We start from the raw sequence: 12,061 nt of genomic DNA, 5'->3' as shown, positions 1-12,061 counted from the left end.
GACTCTTTGTCTAAAATGGCAGAGAAACGGTCATAAAGGTATCAAGAAACACCAAGAAATCGGTGGAATTTAACCTACATGCATATATTTTGCATAAGCTAGAAGAAGCAATTTTGAATTCTGATTAGTAATATCCTATGTCTGCCAGTCCTGCCAGTTTTCATGGGATTAGTTGTTTATTAAGGTACTAGTTAAACAGCATCTCTAAACATCTGCAGTCAGACAATCACTGCAGTTTTTGCCACGTAAACTTCTTTCACTACTAAGATACAAGAAATACGTTATCAACCAATAGTAAGTTGCCTAAAGCAAGAAATCAGGTGGTTTTGAATATTCACTGCGTGAATAACATCAAACAGCAATTTTGCAGCATCAGCTCATGAATGCAAATGTTACGTTACATTCACCATACCCATTAGGTGAATTGTGACACTCTTATACATGTGATGGACTCCAGTGGTTCCCCTGGTCTGAAGGTAGTGGTTATGGTAGTAGCTCTGCCTAAAAGCCACTGAAAATCAAGATAGAAAATAAGCAAGAAAACAGAGCTAAGAGTGAAACATTAACCAGCCACCTATATCAAGGCAATGTTTGCTGGTTCTGTTGTTTTGCCAAACAGAAGCTTTATTTAGGACAAGAACAAAGAACAGAGATTTGGGCCTGGTCCAACAAAAGCCTGTGCTTGTTAATGTCAGAACTGAACCCAAATTCTCAGGATAATTCTACTCATTCTAGATTTTTTGCTAATTTCTTAGAATTTGCTGCAAATCAAAACAGGGGTTGTGTGTGCACATGCATGTCTGTGGGTGGGTGTATAAAATGTATTAGCTTCACCCTCTTCCAAATATCCCCTGGTAGTTAATTAAAGAATGTAAAATTTCCTATGGATATTTTCTGAAGATCCCATGTGATTTAGGAGCTAATAAATTACTTTCACAGAGATCACAGAGCTCTTTGCTTCTGACTCAAAATGCACACTGCAAAATCCCATCTCGTATTCTTGCGTTTTGATTTTTGTTAAGAAGCCATCACAGGTCTATTTGCTTGTTGCTGCTTTTTGCTTTTTTATAAAATACGACTTACTACATTGGCAAACCTTTTTTTCCCCAGAAGATGGCTCTGAAGGCTATATTGCAGGGTGCGCATTTTTCTATACTGCAGTGTAAAATCCTTTCATGTGTTATATATTGCAGGCAGCTGATTCAGAGGAAATTGCAGCCAATATGCAAATATTTCCCAAAGTCCTTGATTTTGCCCCAATAGCGTTAGTGCAAAACCTATGGCCAGTGACTCTGCCTAAATTGTGGGTAACCTCTGTGGCAAGAGGAGCTCTGCTCTCCGCAGAATCATTTATTCAACTGATCTTTCCACCACCGTAGTATTTTACTGTTGTTATAATTATCATACAACTAGGATAATGATTAGACTATTCTCCAAGCAGATTAATATCATGCTCCTTCTGTTTGAGGAAGGAGCTATTAGAAATCATCACAGACAAGTCCACCAACAAGTTATAACTCCAAACCCCTCTTTGTTATCTGTAAGTCGGGTGGTAATGGGCTCTTAGCTGCATGAGCAGGTTCAGCAGACTGACAAAGAACCAGACAGACTTTCAGAGATTCTCCCTGTTGTCTCTTGCAAAGGGCATGTTATAGTGGTGCCTCTCCATAGGCAGCTAGTGCATTTGGTATAACACTGTGCTGTTACAGAGTAGTGCCTGAGGCCTCCTCATCAGATTGAGATTGGGACCAATTTACTGGAATAGACTGACCACCACTGTCCCCTATAGAAATTCAGCAATACTTTTGTACAGTTACTATCACCACCTCATAAAAATCATGTTTTCTCTCCATGAGACCCATACGATTAGCAGCAGGAGGATATTCCATCTTTTTCTTTGCCATTGTCAATGCTCTCCCCTTGCTCCCCAAGTTGTCCTCATCAGGAGGCAGACCTGGTTCACTGGTGGTCTCTGAAAGAATATCCTCACAAAATTTGGCACCTTTTGCGTGAGTTTCTTGTCTGGTTCCACAAGGATCTTACTCCTGCCACCTTCTGTTGGACAGCCCTTGGCACTCTGTACTAGGTATCAACTTGTAATGACTCTATTGCACCCTGGAAGCAGCTTCAGAACACAGATTTGGGTATTTTCCTCATTGATCCTCTAATTTTCCTGTCCCCCAGCTTTATTTGTGCTATTAATGCCTCTTTATTTCCAAGGACCCTTAAAGAAAATAGTTTAATTACAGCCAATATTGGTTTTTCCTTGTTTCAAAACTTGGAAGAGTCAGATTAATTTCAAATGCAGTCACTGGAACGTTAACCAAAAATGTTCTTAGAAAACAATGTGTGAAATGCATATTAACTAACATATGAAGATAGACTTGAGCATGTGGTTTATATTGCTGGAAGTCATCTTCATGACCCTTTCAAAACTGTGGCTGATGATGAATCATGCTAAAGAACTAACACTTACTAATACTTTAACCAAAATAGTTTGGGGTTGATCTAATACCTATACATGATCTCAGTTATTTTGTGCAACAGTGGTTAGCCGAACGTGGACAGGAGGAATATCAGAGACTGAACAATATAGGCCTTGTGTCTTATGAAAGGCTGCACAACCCAGGATGGGAGATGGCTGAACAACTGTGAACTATCTCTGATGCAGCATAAAGTGAGGAACTTTGCAACATAAAGCGAGGGACTTTGCAACAACAGGTGTGAAGTAGAAGAAACTGCTTACCACAAGTAATGTGCCCTGCTGATGCAGAGACTTGCCTGAAGATACTAGCTTAGCCAATGGCAATGTATAGATAGGCGCGTGAACAGATCTATGTAACCAATGAAAAGACAGCTAAGTGCGTGTGGACTGTAGCTATCTATATAAATATAGGTTCTTTGAGCAATAAAATAGGCAAGATATGCAACTCATATTGAGTGTTTTCTTGACTTTGGCTGATCTTCTTCAACATTATTTTACTGTAAATGTCTTGAGTTCATCCTGTAAAGCCAGCTGGATATATAATCTCTTAATTTAATTATTGAAACATGAAGAAGTCTAGAAGATAAATTGAAAGATTTGGAATTGCACTGTTCTTGTAAAACTGGACAGGGTAATAAGAATGGCAATCCTGAGTAGTTTTGTGAAATTCTTTTCAGAGGTGCAGAACAAAAACATACTTTTATGATAGTGGTGAACTGCAAGTTATAAGATATTAAAGTAGATCATAAATTCCTAGTAAATATTTAAAATGGGTTCTTCCAACTAAAATTTGACTCAGAAGACAGCTGCTTTGAGGACTAGCATTTTAAAGAAGCAGACACAAGGAGTTACATTTATGAGGCTCATCCACTTGACAAAACGGGTCATTTTGTGACCATAAAGTTGTCAGACTACTGAGGTAGTTCCCAACCACAATGGTATGCCCACGTAATATGTGCTGGGAAGCAGTGTTCAGAGATGCTGCCTGGGGACTACAACACAGTAGGCCCACATCAGGATGATTCTGAGCTTGGATTGGAAAGTTCTGCCTCCAAGCAAGACCAAACAGTGTCAACATGTTCCATTCCTGGTGATGTTCAAGGCCAGGTTGGACAGAGCCTTGGGTGCCCTGGTTTAGTGTGAGGTGTCCCTGCCCATGGCAGGGGGGTTGGAACTGGATGATCTTAAGGTCCTTTCCAACCCTAACTATTCTATGATTCTATGATTCTATAACACAGTGCTGTTTTGCCACAGCTACTAGTGTCATACCCTGCAGCAATACCACAGTCAATGCCTCACATTTTTACTTCAATGACCTGAGTTACACAGGCACTTTTCAAGACTAACTCTCCTTAATGAGTGAGTTGATGACTTTTGAAACCAAGTCTAAGATTTCTAAATTTCTTAATGATTTCACTTCAAAATGTTCCATGACAAAGGATCAGCTGTAGTATGTTCAGAGAGGTTACTGTATTAGTAGGCACAAAACATGTATTTGCAACAAGTGGAACCATCAAACTTCAATTGTGGATATGGCAAAATGTCTCTGTCTTTCTCTCTTTAATGCTAAAGGTGCCTGACAAACCCAGAGAAGAGCCATAATGCATTTAGCTAAGTGTGATGATTGGAATAAGTTGGTAGCATCAGTGAAAGCACTCTTCTTTTCTGGAGGTGTGGAAGTAATGTGAAGGAGATGCCCTGTGGATATTCATATCATAGAAATTGTATGCAAGCATCCAAAGCAGCTTTTCACTTAAGAGGTAAATATTATCTGTCTCCGTACCTTCTGCCTGTTAAACTCCCCATTTAATTTTCTGTATCATAAACCTCCCTACTTCTTAGAAAAGCAGGAGGAAAAAAGATCTATTTGTGGCATATTACTTTCAGATAAGTATCTACCTTCACCCATTTCAATTTGTATGGAATATTCTTGACTTACTCTACTCAAAAAGGGATAAAAATCTCAGGAGATGGTAAGGTTTTGTGTTGTGTGAGTATAGATAAAATCAGCCAACTGATACTGAGGACAGACTACCACTCTAGTCAAACCTAGAAATATCCCAACAACCTGAAAACCTAATCAGAGCTTCCACTTTGTAACTGGACTACTACACAACCAATGAGACAAAAAAGCCTCTGAACTATGTTTAGGCTTTGATACTGAGAGAACCATTTGGTTTTCGAGATTGCAGTAAAACCTCTATAGTATCATACACCTGTTTTTCGTAGAATCATAGAATAGTTAGGGTTGGAAAGGCCCTTGAGATCATACAGTTCCAACCCCCTTGCCATTGGCAGGGACACCTCACACTAAACCATGTCACCCAAGGCTCTGTCCAACCTGGCCTTGAACACCGCCAGGGATGGAGCATTCACAGATTCATCGGGCAGCCCATTCTGCTGTCTCACTACCCTTACAGGAAAGAACTTCTCCTTATATCCAATCTAAACTTCCCCTGTTAGTTTGAACCGGTTACCCCTTGTCCTATCACTACAGTCCCTAATGAAGAGTCCATCCTCACTACCCTTATAAGCCCCCTTCAGATACTGGAAGGCTGCTATGAGGTCTCCACTCAGCCTTCTCTTCTCCAGGCTCAACAGCCCCAACTTTCTCAGCCTGTCTTCATACAGGAGGTGCTCCAGTCCCCTGATCATCCTCGTGGCCCTCCTCTGGACTTGTTCCAACAGTTCCATGTCGTTTTTATGTTGAGGACACCAGAACTGCACACAATACTCCAAGTGAGGTCTCACAAGAGCAGAGTAGAGGGGCAGGATCACCTCCTTCGACCTGCTGGTCATGCTCTTCTTGATGCAGCCCAGGATAGCGTTGGCTTTCTGGGCTGCAAGCACACACTGCCGGCTCATGTTCATTTTCTCATCGACCAACACCCTCAAGTCCTTCTCTGCAGGGCTGCTCTGAATCTCTTCTTCTCTGCCCAACCTGTAGCTGTGCTTTGCTCACCTCACAAATGTGTCAAGGTTCCTCTGGATGCCATCCCTTCCCTCCAGCATATCAACCAAACCACACAGCTTGGTGTCATTGGCAAACTTGCTGAGGGCGCACTCAATCCCACTGTCCATGTCACCGACAAAGATGGTGAGCAAGACAAACATCCATTGAGACCCACAGGTTGACTGGAGTGGGACGGTGGTGAGGGTATTGCAAACACATCAAGTCACATCAGATGAGTGAAAAAATTCTGTCCCAAGCAAAGTTAAACAAAAAATTAAACCACCACCTCCCTCATACACCCTTAAAAAATCCCACAGTTTACCACTGGGCCAGCAAGTGTTTCTGCACAATTGAGTGAGGCTTCAGACACCCACCTTTGTCTAATTTAAATGTATAGGAAATCACAGGCAAGAAGAAAAGATGACCACATCTGATGTATTGGCAAGAAGTGGAGAGAGGGAGAAAGGAGTCACAAATTAGCCGCTTTCGGCAAAGCAGCTGGGCTGAGACACATAAAATCAGACGCTCCACTGGGCTGGTAGATGTGAAACCGCAGAGCTGGAGAGAGCAGTTACAGAACAGGGTGAGAGCACTCTTGCTCCTCCACTGAGCCTCTAAAAGAGATCCCAAGTGTTCTCTTGGTTTGTTTCAGTGGAATCATTCTCTGCATTTATTTCAGTTGAATTTTCATAGACGTAGGGAACTAAAATATTCTGTTCCCCTATTCACTGCAGATTTTTCCTCTGTCTTTTCCTGATCTCCATTTCAGTATGCAGAGTTCTCCAAGTTTAAACTTTCAGGATACACTTTTAGATAAAAAAAGATGTTTCAGTATCGAAATCTCTTTCTTGTAATTTAGTGGCTAAATAGTCAGGCTTTTAAGTCAAAATCTGTTGTGCAACTCACTTCAACACTTCTCCTTAAGTCAATTTTGTTGAAATCAGGCATTTTTGATGATGAATCACTGAGTAATGGTTAAATTTGAAGTCTCTAGCTGTTAGTTTCAGAAAAAATACAGAAAATACAATGTCAAAAATACAGAAAAAGATCTGGAATGAGTGCTTATTCTGTTCATTATAACACTCCTACACAATAAATTCTTGGTATGTGTGAATAAGTCATCTTTAGCATATGTCATTCAGTAGCCTTTAAGAACTGCCTCATAGTCAGTACTAGAGAAATTGAAAGCTAATGCAGTCTATTTTAGCACAGCAGCTATTAAGCCTAGCTTCTGCTGGTGTTACTGGAAACTGCCATGTCCAGAGGAATCAGAGAGGACCAGACCAGCCTCACTAGCCACAGTTATAGCTGAGGAACGTTGGCAGAGCACTATTCATCTCAACACACATGAATCCTGCAGGAGGTATGAAGACATCCTTCCACTGCCAATCCCTGCAGTGTTGTCAGTACAGAGAATGGGCAACGGATATCAATTGAAAAACAGCAAACCTGAAGCTGATACCACAGGAAGACAGAAATAGCAGGCTCTTTCAGTCTGCACTGTGAGAAAGTTGGTGACAGACACCAACACCTGAAGCAACACTTGGGGAACACGACTTCTATGTGTTCTAAATTTTGATGTTAACTTGGTTGTAATATTTTCAACAAGAGTAATTTAGTCTTTGGAAATCTTGTTTATTACTTAAGATGAAACTGTAGTGATTATTTAAATCAAGTAAAATTGAATAGGTTTGTGGGTACAGAGGGGAATGAGGAGGAAAACGGGAATGCCATGAACCATGAACTTACTGTTTGGTAAATTTGAATGACTATATTACTAAGTTGTCTTTTACCTAAAAATATAATTTGTTTTCATATTTACAGAGATTTAGAGGGCCAGAAGAGCAACACAGGCAGAATAAAATTGGACTAAGTATTGTGAACACGAAAGGCAGAATTTAAATCATTAATGGATTAGCTAAACAGGAGTATTTTTCTTCTCAGAAAAAAGATTTAGTTTTTTTTCCAACCTGCCAACTGACCTTTGATAATTCCTCCTGATGAATTGCGTAAAGGTATTTAACTTAATCTCTGGAAAAACAAGCCAGAATCTCAATGCACCTTTTGCTAAGTAACTATCTGAAAGGAAGTGAACTGATGAAAACTGCTATCCTGGGCCCTGCTCTTTTAAACCTTTATGCTGAGTATTCGTAACTCAATCAATTTCCTTTTCTTGGAGACTATGAGAGAGTGTGAGTCACTATTAATAATTCCAGAAGTTAGTTCTGTTCAGAATATCTTTGTTCCTGCAGAGAGTAAACTTGGTATTTGTGTACAAGAGGATGTTGCCCAAAGGATTTATACATCTGACAAGGAAAAAAAATCAGGTTAAAAGAAAATAATTTAAAATCCTGGAGTTATGCATGATAAAAGAGAATTTTGTTTATTGGTAAGCCTTGTGCAAAAGCAAGTCCTCAAGTTATGGAGTTAGGAGGTTGCACTGCAGCTGATCTTCTGTCTTATATTCACCAGTAATCCATAGTCTACCTTCGTAATATTTGAGGGGTTTGGTACATATAAGGTCTCGCTCCTTCTGCTTCTCTGATCCTCTTCTTTTCAACTACTGCTTCAATAACAAATTGCAGTATTTGAAAGCTCCTTAAGTGCCTTGCCGTTGTACTGTTTCGTACCTAAGACTCATTAAGATCCAAATAGCAGGTGGTTTTGTGCTGGGGTATCAAACAGTATCTGTTGTTCTTAGGCTATGCATAATATTTACAGAGAAGCAAGTATTTATAGAAGCAGCAATGTTCTGTGTAACAAACAGCAGAGTGTAATGAAGCAGGAATGCTACGTTCAGCCCCTGTTCTCAGGCTGAGGAGTTCAAATCCACACCGCTCAGCAGGAGAAAGCATCTGTGCTCTGTGAGAGAAGAGCTGTATCCCTTCCCATGGCTGAAAGAAAAGGAATCCAAGATCAATCAACCAAGCACAATGGACCATAGGAGCAAATACAAGAGGGAGTACAATACATTAGCAAGCATTTGTAATTGCAGTGCTGGTCAGAAGAGGAGACGTCTAGAGTTCTGCTGTCATCACTGCCTCCAGGACCTCTGTAGAGTTGTCCTTGTTGATATCTTCAACCCTGCTCTATGAGTATGCTCTGAGCAGCATGAGGAGGATTTCTGTGCTTCTTGCACACTCTGACACACTCTGACAGTGTGGGAATCCACAGTAACATAAGAGAGGTGGAGAATGGCTTACACTCAAAACCTGGCATTTTCAGAACTGTTCAAGGAAGACAAGCCTGCTTTCCTCAGGTAGACCTGGAAAACTAACCTGTGCCTCCCAATCAGACCAAGCACTTCAGAAAATTTGTTAAGAAATAATAATAATTATTAAAAAATAATAAATTAAAAAAATATATATAAAAATATGATAATAGGAAAAACACTTTCTTCTGCTGTCATTTCTCTGCCTTCATACATTCCCAGAAAGATTTCTTGAGATAAGCTAGCATCCATTTAGTTCTAGGAGAAATTGTTTCTCACCCAGGACACCTGTATCTAGCTCATCAGTTCTGAGAAAGGCAGGCCTTGCAGCCATCGCTGTGTCCATGCTTCCTGTTCTGAAAGCTCTAGGAGGTGACTGGTTTGGATCTTATTTCAAGGTGCTTTTCACTTCCCCCTGAGTCTCTACCAGAGCCAGATGCCCTGGTTCAAGCACTGTAGTGTTGCATTTGTGGTTGTGAACGTTGTCAGCTCTGGTTGTAGAAGCTTTGCAGTGCAGAGAAGGAAAAGGGTTAAGTGCATGTCTGTGTATTCATCACATGCACCAGCCTTCACTAGTAAGGGGAAGGATATTGCTGAGGTACTTTTTCTTTTGTTTTTTACAAAGTGGGTGTAAGTGTGTGCACAAGCAGGGAATCTGAAGAAAGGGAGATAGTTTAAAGAATATGCTTGAGCTGGGGTAGCTCTGGGACCACATGTGGGAACAAGACTAGCATAGGTACCAGCAGCTGTAGTCTGATCGCCCTAATTCCACCTAACGTGCGCACACACACACCCCTTGCCCCTCCAGCTTTTTCCTATCAGACAGCAGAAAAAGTCAGCCTCAAGAAGCTCCAGCCAAGCACAGATTTGGTGTTAGAGCAGCAAAATACAAATCCTTATTTTATAATAATAAAATTAACAATAAAGGCAGTTCTTACCTAAAGAATCTGTTGATTAATATAGGAGCAGATTGAATTGAGGAAAAAGCATTGAAGCAGCACTAGTCTGGTGCATGGCCCATTCTTACAGAATTGTTGATGTTGGATTTTTATTGGAAGAGCACAATTCTCTCTCAGATAAATGGGGTATTTTATTGACTGGGTTATAGCTCTGCTAGTTTAAAACAGAAAAATCTGCACCGCTTTACTTTCTTTGATTTTTACCTTGCCAAGAATCCGCAACCAGAGTGTTAACAGGCAAGGTATATCCTAGTGTGCAAGTTGGAGGTAAACAAAAATCCATCAAATTTATCTAGCCTTTGAAGTACGTGGCGTATAATGAACACATTGGAAATGAAACCCATTATTGCTTCAGAAACAGAGATGATTACATCCACTGATTGTTCAAAGCACTACAAAGTACACAAGACAATCACATGTAATTGGTATAAATCGAACATCCTGAACTGCCTGGAGCTTAAATTGAGAAAATGAAGAACAAGACCAAAGACCTATAAAATATTAATGTTTTCTTGAATAGAATGCTGAATTTATATTATATGCTTAAGCTTTATTTCCAAAACTTATTAAAGCTTTCTTTCCCACTGGCTGACACATACTTTTATCCCAGATACAAACACATACAACATGACTTAAGATCTGCTTTTGATATTTGGGGTTCTATTCATATAGGATAAAATTATCAAGTATTTGTGTGCACGATGTTTATAGCTAGTTGTTTCTACTAATATGGTAATTATATAGCATAGGTATAATTCATAAATCTAAAATCACCTATCATGAAGAGAAACACATTATTTTGCTGTCAGACAGCAAAGGGACTTCATCTTTATTTCAAAGCATCACTTTTTTTGCTAATGTTACATTTTCCTATAAGAGGAACGAGTCCTTGTTTATTAATAATGTGGTCCAATAAGAGGAATATTAGAAAGTCTTTATTTAGTAATTGTTTCTCCTGTTACAGCCTGAAATCTATTGGGCTTTCCAGCTAAGGATTAAAAATTGCATGTTCCCCATTATTCTTTAATTACCATTTCTCCAGTGGGATGTACAAAACAATTAGCACACAAATCTGATGGGATGGTGGCCAGACATAGGATTTTGAGGAAGAGAGAAAAGGAAATATAAGGAGGCAGGTCTTAGAATCATAGAATCATAGAATAGTTAGGGTTGGAAAGGACCTTAAGACCATCTAGTTCCAACCCCCCTGCCATGGGCAGGGACACCTCACACTAAACCATGTTGCTCAAGGCCTCATCCAACCTGGCCTTGAACACTGCCTGGGAGGGAGCATTCACAGCTTCCTTGGGCAATCCATTCCAGTGCCTCATCACCCTCACAGTAAAGAACTTCTTCCTTATATCCAACCTAAACTTCCCCTGTTTAAGTCTGAACCCGTTTCCCCTTGTCCTGTCACTGCAGTCCCTGATGAATACTCCATCCCCAGCATCCTTGTAGGCCCCCTTCTGGAAGGCTGCTATGAGATCTCCATGCAGCCTTCTCTTCTCCAGGCTGAACAGCCCCAACTGTCTCAGCCTCTCTTCATATTCTTCATACTCCAGTCCCCTGATCATTCTCGTGGCCCTCCTCTGGACTTGTTCCAACAGTTCCATGTCTTTTTTATGTTGAGGACACCAGAACTGTACACAAGGGGGGTCTCACGAGAGCAGAGTAGAGGGGCAGGATGACCTCCTTCGAGGAGGTCCCTCTGGTTGGCATTCCTTCCCTCTAGCGTATCAACTGAACTACACAGCTTGGTGTCATTGGCAAACTTGCTGAGGGCGCACTCAATCCCACTGTCCATGTCACTGACAAAGATGTTGAACAAGACTGGTCCCAACACCGATCCCTGAGGGACACCACTGGTCTCCAGCTGGACATCGAGCCATTGACCACAACTCTCTGCGTGCGGCCATCCAGCCAGTTCTTTATCCACCGAGTGGTCCACTCATCAAATTGATGTCTCTCCAATTTAGAGACAAGGATGCCATGTGGGACAGTGTCAAACACTTGGCACAAGTCCAGGTAGATGACATCAACTGCTCTACCCCTGTCCATCAGTTCCGTAGCCCCATCACAGAAGGTCACCAAATTGGTCAGGCAGGATTTCCCCTTACTGAAGCCATGCTGGCTGTCACCAAGCACCTTGTTGTTTTTCATGTACCTTTGCAATTCTTCCAGGAGAATCTGCTCCATGATTTTGCCAGGCACAGAGGTTAGGCTGACTGGTCTGTAATTCCCCAGGTCATCCATTTTCCCCTTCTTGAAAATGGGGGTTGCATTTCCCTTTTTCCAGTCGTTCGGAACTTCACCTGACCGCCATGATTTTTCAAATATGATGGCCAGTGGCTTAGCAACTTCATTTGCCAGGTCCTTTAAGACCCGAGGCTGGATTTCATCAGGTCCCATGGACTTGTGTATGTTTAGGTTTTTAAGATGGTCTCAAACCAGAT

Source organism: Psittacula echo (assembly GCF_963264785.1).
Source record: "Psittacula echo genome assembly, chromosome: 1".
In the NCBI taxonomy this organism is placed as follows: domain Eukaryota; kingdom Metazoa; phylum Chordata; class Aves; order Psittaciformes; family Psittacidae; genus Psittacula; species Psittacula echo.
The sequence above is the reverse complement of the archived record's forward strand: the minus strand, read 5'-3'. Positions refer to the sequence as shown.